Here is a 16,093-nt window from a genome sequence, read left to right as displayed (position 1 = left end):
TGTGCCATTTCCTGCATGACAATCAATGTTAACACTTATAGAGAAATTTACTCAAGAAAAAAATGAACTGATGATGAGACTCTGTGCTACTTCCTGTTATTCTGCAATTTGCATTTTCAGAATTTGCTTTGGTATTGTTTTATAGCTGTAGAACTAACCTTCCTAGTTACTCTAACTGAGCAATCATAATTAAATTCCTGCAGCTTTTGCCTATTCTTAATAAGTTTGGGCGTTCCTTACCCCGTGCTAACCATCGTTTCCTTCTGTGCATGAACTCAAACATACGAGATTAGCTTAAATCTTAGCCCGTACTTTGTGTAGCATGAACACTACTATTGAAGATCCAGGGGGCAAATGGGTGAAAATTAAACAAATTATAATGAAGGTGTAATATGCAGTCAGTAAAAGTCCTGGGAGTTTCTGGGTTAGCCAAATTGATCATGGGTACTCTGGCTCAACTTGGACAAAAAAATGTTTAGTCTTTATAACGGGAACAGGGGCATGCTACCATGGGTATCCTTTTCAAGTAAGCTTAGTTATAATCCTCTACCAAATTAACACCTTAGAGAAACTGATAATAAATCTATGTCAACACCACTGTTACATCCTCTCCTGTTTCATAAGCCACACATGGCTGCCAGGGTGTAGCTACACAAAATGAGACAATTTTGTGGTTGGAAAATCAGAAAAATTAAATTTGATCAAAATAGCCAAGTCCATTCTATTGATGCGAGTGAAATTAATAAATTAAGTTTTTATTCCACGATGAAATCAGGAAAGGGAAACAAAAATGGTAAGTTTCTCTGCAAGGAAACAAAACTGGCTAAAAGTAAACAATGACCTGTGAAAATTTGTGTCATTATAACAAGTGGATTTTTTATCATATTTAGAACAGATATAGCATAGTGCACTCGTCATACACTGACAAATAAATATACTAGTATAAACTGTTTCAGATGTATAAATCTTCTAGGTACATGTATATGTATTAATGAGATTATACAGGAGGTTATAAACCCACATTGCACATAGGAAACTGGATTTTTTTTTGTCTCAGAGAGAAGTTGTATGTTCCTGTTTTCTAAGGTTTATGCTTAAATCATAACCATCTGAATACCATTATATCATTTTTCAAATTAAACTGTTTTTATATTTTTAATATCATTTTCTTGATTTTGAAAAAAAATATAGAAACAATATTACACTTACCATAATTACTTTATTAGCAGCACATGCACTTAGGTAAATTACAGGGATCTTCAATGGTCGAAATAAGTAATATTTTCATGATTTAGTATCCACAAGTGTAATTTTAGAGCAAATATGGTATTGTATTGGATCATAATTATAATACAATTATTTATTTTGTGAAAGTACCAGGGGATCGATGAAGTTGTACATTCATGGTGGCATTCCCATTGTGGAGGGACTCAATAATTTTGTGTGTACACAGCTTCCTATTTTGAGAGACAAAATCATGCAGCTGCATTGTTACATAACATTCTTTTGTCTCTTGTCTTGTAGGAAGTTAAATCCCCCTATTGTTCTCAGAAATTAGGTTCCCAAGTACAGCAATGTACTGTCCTAGTCTCTCAAAAGACAAACTGTGTGTATATATGGCACAACCCCTTAATATATTCGGTTAGGAAACAATTTTATTTTATTTTATTCTGTTGTCTAGATGCATTTTTCGATATTTATATTTTTTCAATCAGAATGTACCGGGTATCATTTTTTGGAAGTATATCTGAGTTGCACAGGGGAGAAATTAACATATCACAAGATGTCATTTTATCGACATTGCTATTTGTGAGGACAGAAATATGCCAGCATACACAGACACCACAAACACTTGTTTCCAAAATTGGTTACAAAGTGTATTAATTAAAAACTGGTCATTGTAAGCTAATAGCAAACTGAATTATTTTTAGCAGATAATGACAATTTATAAAAAGGAAAAAACTATATATATGGGACATAAGAAGTTGAAGAACCAGGATTTATGGACGTTAAGGGAAGAAAAAAGTTTAACCAGTATTGATGGATGCAATGGTTTAGCATTTACATGTTTATCAGTTTTACGCTTGCACACAGATTTTGAAAGTTCCAAGTGTGTAGAGTCACTGTACATTGCTTTCCTAGCCCTGCGTACAGTGCTGTGTGTACGGGGACGCGTTCGGTTGATAGATGTCCCCACCACAGCCCTGCTTACCTCCATAGACAAAGTCCGGGAGCGCACCGTAATTGGTGCGCAAGTTAAAAATAAGTAGTTTCCCAGCCGAAATCGGTTGAAATGACGATAGTTATCCGTAACAACCATTATAAAGTTATCTGAAACTGAAATGTCTTTAAAAAAACGACTAGTAAAGACGGACAAATTGTAAACGCGTAGGTACCGGAGGAATTATACACCAAACGCCGCCATTTTTAATTTCATTCACGCGAGAGAATGCGTTTGTTTTTAGGGCAAAGTAGCCGATTTCATCCACAATTGGACTCCGAACTGGGAGTTCTGGATATATCTGGTAATCGATCATCATTTTTGGTACCTGGGCATATTATTTCATTAAAAAAGTTATATTTTTCAAAGTCCCGGACTTTGTCTATGGAAGTTCGCAGGGCTGTGGTGGGGACAGCTATCAACCGAACGCGTCCCCGTACACACAGCACTGTACGCAGGGCTAATTGCTTTCCATAATATTGAAAAAATCCTGCAGAGATCAATAGGCATTCCTACATCTTGGAGAAAAAATATTTTACACTAAAAAAAGAATAGCACAAAAACAAAGAGGAGAAAAAACATTTTGCACAGCCCCCTCCTTAAGCTAATCGCCTCTCAATAAAACTTGATAAATATCTAGAGGAGTATGACATTGCAAACCTAAAATACTATTATCCACTAAAACAGTCTCTATGGCTGTGCACTACATCAAAAACAAAACATGGCATACTTTTAGTATTGATTACATATACTTGTTTTGTTTAATGTTTTCATTAATTATTCAATTTCTGTACTTCATGTGTTTGTACACTGAGCTGAATAATTAAGATGATGTTTTGAAGCAATGTTTTAACCCCCTCCCTCCCCCATATGACTTTTTTACTTTGCAAAGCTGTACCTCCCAGATCTTTAGTTGTTTATGCATAGACGGTCTTTGGTTATAAATTATTTACTTTCCAGTCATTTTTTGAAGCGTAAGCCTTTGTCATACTTTCGGCTTTGGTGACTTCCTGTCACTATGCTTTTGTTTCCCTTTGGTTAGCTAAACATAAATGCTTGTTAAAAATCACACTTGGAAGTAAGAGGTTCTAATGGAATAGCAAGCAATCTAATCTATTCCTGAAATTGTTAAATTATATATAGTGTTATCTGGAAATGTAAAAATAAACTTCTAGAAATGTGTTATTCAGTTCAAAAAATAAACTGGCTGCATGCAGAATCTCAGAGAAACAATTGCATGTACATGCAGGAATAGACGGATGTTGCAGCAGCAGAAGTTTGGGCCTGGACATTCCAGTCGCATTTTAAAAATGATTTTAAATAATGTACGTATTCTTAACAAACTGTTACATGAGAGGGGGCAGAGCATGAAATAATATTTTAGTTTTGGAAACTATACAAAGATGTGTGTTTCAGTTCAGTAATTCAATACCTTTGATGAGCCATTATTAATAGCACACTAAGGGTTAGATTTGAATAGATTCCTAGTGAGATTGATGCATTCTTAATTTAAAAAAAACTTTAAAAGTTTTACTGCTACTAAATTATACATATGTTTGGTATAATTTATTGTGAATCATTAATGTTGTTGTGAAAATAGTTTTATACAAAACAGTGAAAATTTTCCAAAATCCTTGTATGTGTTGCCAGTGATATGCTAGTTTCCATTGTTATTTAAAGTGTAACTGAATTGGGACAATTGACTTTTTTTGTGTGCAAAATTTATTTATAAACAACATTATGAAAAAAAATCAAGTGAAAAGGGTATATAAATTGGGTAAAAAGTCAATGATATTCCGAAATCGCGCCACGCCCCCCTCTCCCATCACCTTCGAGTTTTTTCGGCATTACGAGTGTAACCGAAATGGCGCCACCAACGGGAGCATAAAGCATGAGCTAGCTAGCAGACAGGATTGTTTATCATTTTCCATACGCACGTGTTTCGTAAACATATACAACGAGTTACCAAGATCGAGAATTCTTACGAGTTACCATCATATACAACGAGTTACCACGATCGTTTTCATGGGGAAACGCTGTGTTGTTGGCGGGTGTAGTAACACACACGGCGATCGCGTAAGTCTTTATGGGTTCCCAAAAGATTCGAATTTATGACATCAGTGGACCAAAGCCGTCAAGAACACCAGGAAACATTGGGATGGACCTTCTCCATATACCGTTATTTGCAGTGTCCATTTTACGCCCGAATCATTTGTTGATCCACCATCTGGATTCGTTATGAATTATTTGGGTTTCGGGAATAACTGTGTAAATAACCAGAAGAATAATATTTTCCATGTAGAATATGAATATTAATTTGCTTGAAAAGTTTAGAATGTATTCATGTTATTATGCCAGAGTCGAAATAACTAGATCGATCGTGGAACAACAACAACAAAACACAAAATGGCGATTAGAAAATGTAAGCACTGGACGCATTCACCGTTCACGTACTTTGTGTCTTTACATGATTTCTTCAGAAGATCAAGAAACTGAAAATTGCACACTGATATGTGTTTAGAATTTGGATGAACAAAAGACAGAAACTGGAAACCAAGCCGGTCACGATGTTCAAACTCTGTGTCACGGTCATTTTGGGAAGGTACACGATCACCCACATCGCGTACTTTTCTTGCAGGTTCAAACCTGTATGGGCCAATTTGTCCCTGGCACTCTAAAACAAAATCGTGACATCTCTCATTGTCATCATACTCTTCGATTTCATAACTCTCGTCAGACGATAACATAGATTCCGTGTCGCTTTCCGAGCACTGCATACGTATAGCGGCCATTGTGAGACGATGACAAGTTCCCCCCGTGACGTCACAAAGTACCCTTGTATGCTAATTAGGTACTCTATTTGGAGCCTCGCTCTGAGTCGACCAAGAAACTGAACGTGGGCGTGTCCTTATCCAGAACATTATTATTGATCGTTTACTTAATTTATGTACATTTTTCACTTGATTTTTTTTCATAATGTTTTTATAAATAAATTTTGCACACAAAAAAAGTCAATTGTCCCAATTCAGTTACACTTTAAATGTACTCATCAGGGAGGTAATCCATTACAAAACATCGCTGATCCACAGTAGTCTGGTTTCAGGCTACACCAAGTCACAGTCCTTAGAGGGACTTTGACCAAGTGCAGGCTAAGATTTAAGCTAATCCCAAATGTTTGCATATCAGCTATACGCAATGGTGTTCACTCACAGGAGGGTCCAACAGTTATAGCACAGGCCACAGTGTTGAGGGTCTGTGCACTGACTAAGAACACCCAAACTTGTTTCCCAAAGGAGGCAGCAATTATGAACAAACCAATAAACAGCAATGGTACAGTGTCATAACTACGCTGTTAACCAAAATAAACCAACCACCATATATTTTTCTCCTTTAATATTTGTTTTTTCATTCCTTTTCAATGTTTTATTGATTTATAATGCTTATTTTTTTTTATTAATATCACCAGTTTTTTCAATTGTTTTTTTTTTTAAAACCATTGTGGTGCTTGCGATACGAGTTTGCTGATAGTTGATAGAATGGAATTTTTGTGACGGTGATTGGTACACTCAGAAGCAAAACATCACATGTGCAAATTTACATTACACCCCAAAACGGCATGCGCACGCATGCGAAACACCATATCTTTGACTTCTGGAGAAGTCGTCTACTAGTATACCACCAGTCATAACTCCGTACACGCTTCCACACTGATTGGGTCGCTGTAGTAGAGCATACAACAACTCCAATTTGGTTCACTGTCTACGACATGCACTAATAAAACTCTGCATTGCCATTATATACTGTTTCTGTGCATCCAAATAAATCGGTCCGTCTTTGCTCGCTTTTTAGTGCACGTCGCTTCATAAATTTGAACGAAACATGTCAGCAGCAGAAATGTTGCGTTCGTAAACAGCTGCTTAACAAAGTCACCGACTGATGGCACCCCTTAGCCCGTGCTAAGGACTGGCCCTCCCAATGCATGGTCTAGTCAAAATGCAAACATCAGCTTAAATCTTAGCCAGTACTTCATGTAGCATGAACATTACTATTGTCCAGCATTATAATACCATGAACAAACAAACATGCCATTCACTGCTAAGTCAGCTAGCTACACACATGGAGCGCTATCCTAGACCCCCCCCCCCATATAACTTACTGAACCACCCAACACCGTTTTGTACACATGCAGTAGTCGTGGAATATTTTCAGATATTTTTCATATCGCATTAAACCATTCATAATTGCAGAATATAAAAATGAAGCAGAGCATCATGGGTATTTTTTAGTTGATTGTGTCTAAGCCACTTTAAAATCACCTTCCATCGACCCGGTCTTCCACATAAACTTCTACAGTTTATAACACACATTATGAAAAGTTACTGATTAAGTATTTCAATGTAAAATGTTGTAGTTTGGGTGTATTTGAAGACTGAACTTTAGTTTTTTGTCATTATAAAAATGGGAATTTTGTTTATGTTTGAGCTTAACCCCACTCATAAAGACAGGCTCTTTTTCGGATTAATAACTCGCTGTTTATGTAACTTTTTGGAGTAACTCCCTGTGACTTTTTGGAGTAACCAGCTGTTTATGTGACTTTTTTGGTGGAAAGTCAGTTGCTGAGTATTTTGGGGGTTGCACACTGTTCGAATGTTCAGTAGTGAATGTCTTGCTTGTTTGTTCAAGGTATTAAAATGATAAACATTGCCTTTATAAGAACAGGAAGTAGTGCAGAGTCTCATTCATTCAGTCCATTTTTATCTCAAGAATAATGTCACAGAATGTGCTTGTAATGATTGTCAAGTTTAGTATAGTTATGAATAAGAATAGTTATGAATATAATAGTCAAATTTTCGAATGGACATCAAGTACAATGGTATTTTGGGTGATTAGCCTGGGCTCATGTTTGCACAAACTTCGTTAGCACCCGTGATAAGGGTCTAGACCGTATTTTGAAAACAGGTCATCTTATATGTTTAAAGGGGAACCGCTCAATCCCATGGATTGCACCAAAGAATCATGGGACACTATTGTTTATGTTGTTTACAATGTTAATCTATCTTTTGTTATCCATTGTTATTTTAATCCAGAAAGTAAATTTGTTGTAAAATTAATCTTAACTGGAAGGTGCCCCTTTAATAACCTATTGCATTACACTATACAATGTATATTATTAAGTCAACAGTATCAAGTGCATGATCTGTTGTGATTTCAAAAACAAATTAACCCAAAACTTCATATTATTTCAAGATATATAATTCCATATTTCAAATTTTTCAAAATCTTGTATTTTACGTTTACCTACAATTTTACTGGCTTAAAATTGAAGCAAACTGAAGCGAGGGAGGAAAAAGAGGAGAGCTGTCAATCCCAATGTGCCATTACTGGGTATATCTGTGACATGAAAAAAAAATGACCATTTTATTCATGTAATGAAAAATTAAATGATCATTATAATACCCATTAAAAAAATAGATTGTCACCCACTCCATCATTAAATAAAAAAAAACTATTATTCTGACCAGTGTAAAAATAGTGCTCATTATAACTACCAGTTGGAAATTACTGGTCAATATTTTGACCATTAAAAAAGTTCTGGTTGATATTCTGGCCATTAAAAAAATAGTGGCCATTACAATGGCCAGAAGTGACTTTTTAAAGGGGTCTGAGGGGTGAAAAAAACAGAGTTAAAGTGAAATAAAAAATTATTATAACCTCCTCACTAACCTAAAAGTATGAATTAATATTCAAAAGTTGTGAAAATTAAAACTTTCCGAAGACCGACGGAATTTCCGAAAGTAATCCGGACGCTGTTAACATTTTTACATGAAATAGAAGGTTTAGGTGATTTGGCATAGAATTTTAAAAGTGTTCGGATAAAATTTGACCACCACCTCATATTAAAGTACGATGAACAAAGAAACAGAAAGTAACGGACGTAACATGGACAACACATTTTCAAGTATTACTGAATATCCTAAAGTTTTTAATGCAAAGAAAGTAAATGCATTTTGAAGTAAAACCTGTATGTACTTTATGTAAAACACAAGATATTAAACAGTAGCAATTGGAAATGAAGCAGATATGATAGGCCCTTCCAACAAGAACAATGCAAGTCATCATGGTTGAACAAGATCACTTCCTTCCTGCAGCATATGTTTGTATAAATCAATGTCACGGACGTAACGAAACACGATGGACAAGAATTTGCATTGCAGACTTCATGTACCGAATAATTATACTTTAATATTTAGTATGCACAAATATTTGCTGGGTGACAAGAATAAAGTAAATGGTAAGAACAACTTTAAAAGTTAGTTGTATTTCAAAATAAGGCTTGGACCATGATAGTTGGAGGGGGGCATTTTGAGTTGTTTTATTAGCTTAGAAGTTATACACCGTAACACTTGGTTTTTTCTTGTAGGTTAATGCCTTGCAACTCCTTCCCTCCTCACACAAGATGCAAAAAAAAGTGTTAATATTTCAGCATCAACAGCATTTATTTCAAGTGAAATAGCAATCTGTTCCTTCAACACAGGTGGTACAATGCTCATGATAAGAAAAATTCAACATTTTTTTTAGCGACTTCAATAACAAAGGTCACAACAAGTTGTAGTAAATTGACAATTTAAGATACCGTATTGTTAACAGGGCAATGCATCTTAAAGAAATTAAACGATTATGCCAAATAAAATAGGGCATTTCTGGTAACGTTAACAACAAATTTATTGTAGATAGGTAGGAACAATTTTATTTTACCAAGTTTTAAACAGCAGTTATCACATAAACTTTATGTTTTTGACATTGATCCACTCTCTAAATACTATTCAGTGTTTTAACTTGCTAAATGATATACTTTTCACAGTATATTGCATCAGGTGGTTCTATTAAAGTAAGAAATGCAAATTGTCAGTGTTTACTAGCGGCTGACAACTTCAAGCTTGTCGGAGATGCACTACCTTCACACTATTGGACAGATTGGGGTACTGCGGAAAGGTGAATTCCACGATGTGTGTATCAATATTTTCTTGAATGAATACTGCTGTTTGATGCCAAAACAATTTTACTAAGAGTCACATTTTGTTCCTCAAAAGATAGAATACCAAACATAATCATTTAAACATTTCACAAAAAACCTCATTTATCCATATTGCACCTTTAATAAGTCTTGAAATGTGTTTTTATACAAACCTTTGCCATATACACACTGTACACACCACTGCCCTTTCTCCCCTGGAATCTAACTCTGACAAAGTCACCAGGATGAATATCACCAGGAATACTAAAATACAAAAGAAAAAATATTTCAGAAGGTAAGTACAAAGCAAATCTATAAGTTGCAAAACATACAAAAACACAGGACAAACACATAATATAGGGACCTCGATTTCCTTATCAATACAAACATTGTAGTTCATTATCAACTCAAGCACAACAACTCACCTTCTAATGTAAAGCGTATTAGAACTGGTTTCTCCCATTACTGTCTGACTGGTTTCTCCCATTACTGTCTGGCTGGTTTCTCCTCCGCCTGTCTTACTGGTTTCTCCTCTGACTGTCTGACTGGTTTCTCCTCCGACTGTCTGACTAGTTTCTCCTCCGACTGTCTGACTGGACTCTCCTATCACTGTTCGACTGTTGTTTTCTCTTATTGGGTCGTCTGGTTCCCCTTCTCACTGACTTATCATGTTTTATCGACACAGTGGCCCACTGATCAACATGCGATGAATTTTCACATTCACTAGTCGTTCCATTTATGCATTGTTGACAAAAGCAGCTTAACATACGTGTATGGAGAACATCAGGATCAACTCCTTTCACAGCATGAAAAAGCCTGGTTTGGGGTATTGTTCTTGCATTACATGTCTGGCCTGTTGTGAGTGATATCACCATCCTTAACAAGAAATATGGTTCGGCGCGAATGGCAACATTCATCATCTTCATCATCTTGGGGCTTTTTAAGATTAGCACTGCAATACTCGTACATTTCTGTGGCGCAAGTAATGATAGATGAGCGTCTTGCTGATAATAAATGCTGATCTTTTGACAACACCAGTTTCCCCATCACTGGGCCCCTTCCCATGGCGAGATCCGAAGAAGTGTTTTTCCATCGTTGATGGAATGTGCTGCATCTGAAAATGGCGTTTTTGACTTGTATTGAAAAGCTGCCCCATCACTGAAATTACCCCAGACCATTCGTCCCGGTGTTATCGCTATCGCCACACGAGACTCCAGCTTGTCTCCTATACAATTTTCCTTCCGCCCACTTAATTTTAATATTCATATGACCTTTGCACTGACATCGATAGCCAATCGCATTCGACCGCGGACGTCACTCTAAATAAACAACTGAATAAATTAATATACCATATTTGGAAGATAGCGGGTAAATTCAACGTTGTTGGTGTGTTCCTTCGGGTTCCGAAGTCGCACGAAACGAGTTCATGTTCCGTTATCTTTCGCAAGTAAAACAGGTCGATATGTATTAAACATGGCATTTGTTTTCTTGTTTTAACCCCCTTATTACGCAAGCTTCCGTCGAAGTGGTGTTTTTTTCGACGATTTGTGGCATGTTGCAAAACGAACGAAACATTGCGGCATTCTTAGCGGTGGATAAGGGATCGACTATGTCGTCACATTTATGTCTCGTTTGAAAGAGAATAAACAACCGCTCAGAAAAATATGTTGCTAATATTTAAGTGCGGTGCCTTGAAATCGCCTGCCCGACGTCCAAATTTCAAAAGGATGTTCGATTTGCAATGACGACCGTTCATATGTACTAGGCGACGTTACTAATTACTACTAGGGTCGGTGTTTGCATTAAGAATTATAGAACAAAAGATCAGCAAAGCGGTGCTTTTGTCGGCGATTTTGTCAAAGGGAATATTGATAAAATGTTGCAAAACAGAATCGCGAGTTGGGTGAAAAATTGCGCCGGCGGCATTCTCAGCGATGGCGACACCCGAGAAACACCGTGTCACGGTGCATTCGTGCATCAGTACACCGAAGAAATACATACATATTGTTGCGGACGACTATTGTAGACTGTGTTCGTGTAGTCTTCGAGTTTGTGGACAGTTAAAGTCGTGTGTGAATTTATTCAAGCCAGGAAAAGCAGGAGGGATAACTTATGGAAATCGTCTTTCCAATTTGATCCAGTGCGACGTTGTGAAAGGAGCGACTCTGTCGTCTCATCTATGTCTAGTTTGTAAGAGAAAGATTGATAGCGCAGAAAAATCCGCCAATAATGTCAAACAGTGGCGTGAAATTGTCAGTCATTCTAATATCTCCCAACCTGTGAACGAAAGGGTTAAGCGTGCTGCCTTGAAATCGCCTGCCCGACCACGTTCAAGTTCAAAACGACGTTCCATAACTTTCTCACATTCAATTTGCAATGATGACCGCAGTTCAAATGTACTTAGCGACAATTTCCTTAGAAATCATTTTGATTTGATTTATGGATGGCGAGCACCGACACTCCGATCCGATGAACTAATCAAAACTAAAATGGCACGTGTCACGTGACTTTGTTTACTAAAGATAGCGTGGGCGTTTGATTGACACTCAACTCATTAGTATTCCACCAATCACAGCTACATCTACTTTCTGGATGTGCGCAGTCAAATTGTATAGGAGACAAGCTGGAGTCTCGTGTGGCGATAGCGATAACACCGGGACGAATGGTCTGGGGTATCACTGAAATGTATTTCTCGATCTATTTTTAGACCACGTTCTATCTGTAGGAAATCATTTGAGAGCTTCACAAAATGATGGACAGCATGAGTGTCATGTTTCAGATCGTCACTAAGGAACACTAATGACTCATGTATACACTCATCACACTTAGGGCATCGGTAGTATGCAACAATTGGATGGACAGTAATCTGTGTATATGACCAATGAGCAGTTTGTACTTCGTCTTGCATTGAGCAAGAGTAATTTTCGCTGAAGTCCATTACCATTAACACCCAGTTCGATGGCATGTTTTTGGACAGAATGTTCATCTGCTGGTACTGCCATTTTGCTATGATTAGATGCTTTGCTAGGGTATTTGTGTCTACTTGAAGTTCGTGTATCAGTTCTGTGAGTGTTGTGGATTTCTGACAAAGAATTTTTCTTGTAGTTTTCTTTTCATTCCCTCCAATAATTTTCGTTGTAGAATTGCGCCATACTTGCCACGATACCTTTTCATCACCATGTTTTTTTGTGAGTGGTTTCAGTTTTTCTTCAATCAATTTCACACCACACTGCAAGCAGCATCTGTTGATACACGTTCTAGAATGATGGATTGATCCTTCTGGTTTAGGGCAAAGAGATAAACGCTCTGCATCATGTTTGTTTTTGATAGTTAAGTCATGTCTTTGTTTTTTGTCAGCGAATTTGTTTAATGCCGCTAACTTGAGTTCAAGGTTTGTACAATATTCACACAAACACTGATTGAATTTATTTGTTGACATCGTATGAACATTGCTTGGTCTGAGGGACGAGAATTTTGACAGACTGATGTCTATATCGGGATTGGCATCAAGTGATGTAAAAATACGAATATTCACTTATGCACTTATCACTTAACCGGGGTCAGACTAGAATAACTTGCTAACTAAATAAACGTGCATCTAATATGCACAATGAAAACTACGTATACATTCGCTTCGAAAGTCAGGATCCGGGGATGTCGCCACAAGAGGGTCCTATCACAACATCAATAATTTAGAACACTCGATCGTTCTTCTTGGTTCTCGAGTAGTTGTTACATAACTCCTCTATAAAATTACAATAAAAAACAATTGCCATAATATTTTAATTGTTTACAAACATAGCGTATTGATTTGTCACAAAACCTGCAGCTAACTAATTAAAAATTATATCTATTTTTTTTAATTATTTTTCACTTTTTTGAGTTGAATTCTTACTTGTCTAATTACAAATGTTAAAGCTCTTGTGATAAAAAAAAATACAACAATTATTGTTTTATTTATATTATTTGTAGCATTATATTTTGTACACAATTTGATGTTGATGCTTTTCAACCATGTTCCAAATATCAAAAGATGATCAATATGTTCTCCATCATGGTCATAAACAACCCCCATCGTTTTTTCGATAGAGAAACTAGAAAAAAAAGTAAAAAAATTGTTATGTTCATTTTTAGTGATTTGTTTATGTGGCCTCTGAAAGTGTCAATGAAATAAATGTCATTTTTCCATTCTATGCTAAAACACTGATTTTCTTTGAGTCTGGATGTTTCACGGTATAGACATGAACTGGCGATTACCATGAACATTGTCGTTTCATGGAAATTTCTAGAAGAAAGTATTTGTCATCAGTAAACATAATACTTTTAACATCCTGAACTATATACTTAACATTATTAATATCCCTTACTTTCACCTAGTCTAGTTAAACCTCTTGATTAATCTTTGAATTGAAGCAATATGCCATTCTCACAGGTATTTATTTCATTAATTCATTCCTTGTCAATTAGGCACCCTCACTGAAAACCATTTTCCAAAAATGCTGTTCAATTTTCAGGTTGGAAAGTGTGAATGCAAATGATCCAAATCATAGAAACTACATGTTAATATTATTTCTGTAGTCAAAACATATCCCTTGATGTCACCTTGGCTAGACAAGGTGAAACGAAATCCATTAAATGGAATGGACATGCATTAAATGGGACTCTCGCATAATTGTTGTTACCTATAATGTTTATTTTATTATCATTTAGAAAGTGTTTGTTCTGGTGACTTTGTTCGTGCTACAAATAATAAGTCCTTCACATTCTAAAAGTGTTGACATTTTTAAGAGCCACCTGATATATAAAAAAAATTAAAACAAATTCCCATTGGATTTGATTTAATAAAATTGTCATAGTGCTTATTTTGACAATAAAATGTTTTTAAAAGACAATACAACTTTAACACCTACTAATGCGTCTTTGTGTATCAAGAACATTTGAATACTTGTCTTTGCTTTTTAATTTGATGCCTGAACCTCTTAAACCCAGTATGGTATCGCTCAACACCAATTTTATGGTTTGTATTCTGTAATAAACTTTGCTCCATCTTTTTTTATTGATATAATATAATGTTGTAATGCATGCAGCAGAGATGCCTCCCTTATTAGAAGCACTGCACTGATTAAATATCAAGCTTTTCAGAGGTGTCATAACAAGACTAATACGTTTCCTGCATTTTTCTCATCAAAGATAAGTGGTTGAAGAATAAAGCACTCACTCTTCCCATAACCAGTTGACAAGACTGCCACACAATTATTCCCCTCCAATAAAGTATTTATTACTTCTTTTTGCTCAACTTTTAATTTATAAGGTAGGTTTAGCTTATCCATTGTCAGATTGGCTCCAGTGATAGGCTCAAAGTTTTAGAAAGCATACATGGGGAACCCCTTAAGTTTATACACATTTTCTATATTCACTCATGTTTATTTAAATTATTTATTGCTTTTATGAAATGTTATTCTCATCTTTCAAAGGAAGCAATGTTTTTGTTTATTAATAAAAAAATTGAAACTAGCTGCATAAAACGCAATTTATCTACTGATTTCGGTCACGTGGTTCACAATTATAGGTCTCCCGTTATTTGCTATGAACTCTGGGATCCAAAAATGGCGTATTTCGTCTTGTTATTTTTCTCCGACTCGGTGTACGGAAAATAAAGTCAATTTTTCATGACCAACTTCATTATTTTACAATAGGTTCTGGTCGTTGTTTGGAAGTAAATAAACAGAGTGAGTACTTTCGAAGGTCTTAAAATGTGATTTTCGCGACGACCAAATTTGGCATGTGGATTTTAACTGGTATTTAGTTACATAAGGCTCCATAGTTCTATGGGACGGCCACAGTCAATCACGTAAATAATTCGGTCGGCAACATAGGGCTATGATTCTAGCTAATGGGTGGACTTGACTGATGTCCCTTAGCGCAACTAGGTACACCGCGTCATCCACGATTGTTGCGGGTTGGATGCGCACGCATCTAACCGGCATATATGGGTTGTCCCGGGGCAACCGATGTAAACATGGCGAAGCAGCGGCAAATGTGAGTAAATTTTTTTAGGGAAATGGGATTTTTATTTGGAGTGTTGTATTTTTTTTATATACTGCTATGCTTAAATTACTCACAAACTTAAAGCGGGAGGGTCGTCACCTGCGCACGCACTGGAATTGAGTCCCAAGCGACGATAACAACACACACTAAAAACATAAAGGCTCATGGGTAGACACTTGTTTGTAAAAAATGACACGCTAAGGGCATATGACGCATGCGCAAGTAAGGACTCCGCTTTAAAAAAAAAATCGACTGTAATTCTTGAAAATGAGGATGTAGTTGGTTTATCGCAACAAATAGTGGGAATTTGAAATTTTTTTCTAAATCATTAATTTATGCTATGATTTTTGATGGAATTAAATCTAATAATTTTCCGCATTAGCTATGCTCATCAAGTAGAATTTATTTTTATATAAACAGAAGATACGTCAATTTTTAAATATTATATGACGACTGTTTTAAAAATAAAGGACAACAAATATATTCAAATTTATCGTTGTAATATGTACGTTAATGTACAATATTGACAATAAAATTAACACACACATAAAAAAGTTGATTTAATGTTAGTGTAACAGTGCCGTCAGGAAAACAAATAACAGCCATTATTGAAACAATGTTGAACAGAATAAAATCTGGTGGTAAGATACGATACAATTTTTTTTATATTTATTAACGCAATCATAAAAGCTAAGCATATATAACAACAAATATGTGTCCACAGAAGATAACAAATATGTATTTGATGTAATTAATTTCAGACAAAGTGTCTGCGTCATTTGTGTGGAAGAAACGCCCGTAGCTGGTCC

General features: G+C 35.9%; 1 pseudogene; it reads right to left on the bottom strand.

The window, feature by feature from the left end:
• Nucleotides 1-9,805: 9,805 nt before the first annotated feature.
• LOC146732745 (uncharacterized) lies at nucleotides 9,806-14,566 on the bottom strand (annotated as a pseudogene).
• Between the last annotated feature and the right edge of the window lie 1,527 nt (nucleotides 14,567-16,093).

The sequence above is a fragment of the Saccoglossus kowalevskii genome, chromosome 17 (genome assembly GCF_978046115.1).
Source record: "Saccoglossus kowalevskii chromosome 17, keSacKowa6.1, whole genome shotgun sequence".
In the NCBI taxonomy this organism is placed as follows: Eukaryota; Metazoa; Hemichordata; class Enteropneusta; family Harrimaniidae; genus Saccoglossus; species Saccoglossus kowalevskii.
Note: the sequence above shows the minus strand (reverse complement) of the source record. Positions and strands in the feature narration are given on the sequence as shown.